The sequence below is a fragment of the Alligator sinensis genome, unplaced genomic scaffold (assembly GCF_000455745.1).
Source record: "Alligator sinensis unplaced genomic scaffold, ASM45574v1 scaffold1798_1, whole genome shotgun sequence".
Classification (NCBI taxonomy): domain Eukaryota; kingdom Metazoa; phylum Chordata; order Crocodylia; family Alligatoridae; genus Alligator; species Alligator sinensis.
Window position 1 is genome coordinate 73,051 of NW_005843536.1, and position 2,830 is coordinate 75,880.

Here is a 2,830-nt window from a genome sequence, read left to right on the forward strand (position 1 = left end):
GTAAACAAAGGCGGAGCTTAAGGTGGGAAGGACTAAGGGCGGAGCAAAGGAGAGACAAAGGTGGGGTAAATGTTAATGAGTAAAAACCAAGGTATATAAATATGAAAAGAACTAATGTTCATTGCAGCTCCCCAATTTGTTGAAGCTGGCCCAAGGATGTCTCCACTTTGAATAAAGCTGTTGACGAGCAATTTGTGCATCGATCCATTGCCTCCCTAGTTTTGGGCATCGCATAGAGTCGGGGTCTAACAACCAGCTCAGGGGGTGGCAGTAGCAGCTCCTGGCAGACCCCACTGGGCATGGGCAGCTCTGGGAGAGGGGTGATGTGGGGGTGAGGAAAGGCGAGGTCAGGGAGGAGGGTAGGGAATGCTTCCTCAGCCATAAATGCACTCCTGCCTGCAACTCAGGGGCTCATCTACCAGAAGCCCTGGACCAGGAGGAAGGAGAAAGCTGGGAGGCAGCCAAGGAAAGTCCCTGGGTGTCATCTGAAGACAGCTGCCTTGGGGAGGGCACCCTACCGTGAAGGGACTTGTTGCCCTGGGACTACTACCTGCTTTTAAAGAAGGATGGGGAATGCATAGGCTCCAAGCCTGATACAGAGATCATATCCTCCTTGTCTCCTTCCTCTGCATTAGGGCTCACCTCTGCCTGAGGTCCCTACCCACAATCAATTCTAAGTTCCTCCCCACAATCAAACCTGGGCTCTGGACTCCCACTGTACCCTACAAGGGACAAAGCCTGGGGGAACTCTTTCTGCAGGCCACCAGCATGGGGGTGCTTGTCTGAATGCACCACTGGTGGGTGCTGAGCAGGCAGACATCTCCAACCCCTTCCTGTCCTACTGGCAGAATCAGGGATGCTTCTGGGTGTGGATGTGCTGATTCCAGAACAGGTGGGAGAAACGGGTGAAGCCTTTGCAATACTCAGAGAACCAATGTGGCTTCTCCCCTATGAAGATGCGCTGGTGTTCGGCACAGGATGGAGGAGAAGGTGAACCTCTTCCTACACTTAGAGCAATGATGTGGCTTCTCTCCTTTGTGGATGCAATGGTACTGAGCCAGGCTGCAGGATTGGGTGAAGCTCTTCCCACACTCAAAATACTGATGTGGCATCTTCCCTGTGTGGATGCACAGGTGCTAGACCAGGAGGTAGGAGTAGGCAAAACTCTTCCCACACTCAGAGCAGTGATATGACTTCCCCCTTGTGTGGATGCTTTGGTAGTGGGTCAGGCTGGAGAATCGGGTGAAGCTCTATCCACACTCAGAGCACTGATGTGGCTTCTCCCACGCTGGTGTTGGGCCATCCAGGAGGACTGAGTGAAGCTCTTCCCACACACAGAGAATTGATGTGGCTGCTCCCCCGTGTCAATCAGCTGATGCCTGGCCAGGTGGGAGGAATGGGTGAAGCTCTTCCCACACGCATGGCACCGATGTGACATCTCCCCTGTGTGGATGAGTTGGTGTTGGACCAGGAGGGAGGAGTAGGCGAAACTCTTCCCACACTCAGAGGACTGATGTGGCTTTTCCCCATGTGGATGCGCTGGTGTTGGGCCAGATTTGATGTGCGGGTGAAGCTCTTCCCACACAAAGAGCACTGATGTGGCTTCTTCCCTGTGTGGATGTGCTGGTGCCGGGTCAGGTGCGAGTAGTAGGCGAAACTCTTCCCACACACAGAGCACTGATGTGGCTTGTCCCCTGTGTGGATCAGCTGATGGTGGGCCAGGCTGGAGTATTGGGCAAAGCTCTTCCCACATACAGAGCAGTGATATGGCTTCTCCCCTGTGTGGGTGCGCTGGTGCTGGGCCAGGTTGGAGGAGCGGGTGAAGCTCTTCCCACATACAGAGCAGAGATGTGGCTTCTCCCCTGTGTGGATAAGCTGGTGCTGAGTCAGACTGGAGATGTAGGTGAAGCTCTTCCCACACACAGAGCACTGATGTGGCTTCTCCCCTGTGTGGACATGCTGGTGCTGCACCAGCCTAGAGAACTGAGTGAAGCTCTTCTCACACACAGAGCAGTGATGTGGCTTCTCCTGCATGTGGATCAGCTGATGCCGGGTCAGCTGAGAGGAAGAGGTGAAGCTCTTCCCACACACAGAGCAGTGATATGGCTTCTCCCCTGTGTGGATGAGCTGGTGCTGGGTCAGGTAGGAGGATCGGGTGAAGCTCTTCCCACACACAGAGCACAGATAGGGCTTCTCCCCTGTGTGGACATGCTGGTGTTGGGTTAGCCTGGAGAACTGAGTGAAGCTCTTCCCACACACAGAGCAGTGATATGGCTTCTCCTGCATGTGGATCAGCTGATGACGGGCCAGTTGGGAGGCAGCGGTGAAGCTCTTCCCACATACAGAGCAGTGATATGGCTTCTCCCCTGTGTGGACACGCTGGTGCTGGGCCAGGTAGGAGGAGTGGGTGAAGCTCTTCCCACATTCAGAGCACTGGTGTGGCTTCTCTCCTGTGTGGATAAACTGGTGCCGGGCAAGACTAGAGGATTGGGTGAAGGTCTTCCCACACACAGAGCACTGATATGGCTTCTCCCCTGTGTGGATGCGTTGGTGGTTGCTCAGTTGGGAGGACTGGGTGAAGCTCTTCCCACACTCAGAGCACTGATGTGGCTTCTGTCCTGTGTGGATGCGCTGGTGCAGGGTCAGGCTGGAGGATTGGGAAAAGCTCTTCCCACACACAGAACAATGATGTGGCTTCTGCCCTGTGTGGATAATTTGGTGTTGGGCCAGTTTGGAAGAGGAGATGAAGGTCTTCCCACACACAGAGCAATGATGACGCTTCTCCCGTGTCTGCATACACCTGTGCCTGGCCAGGCTGGAGGGCTGCCCG

General features: G+C 54.7%; 1 pseudogene; it reads right to left on the reverse strand.

Moving 5' to 3' along the window:
• Nucleotides 1-6: 6 nt before the first annotated feature.
• Nucleotides 7-2,830, reverse strand: part of LOC102373043 — a 6,213-nt pseudogene continuing 3,389 nt past the window's right edge.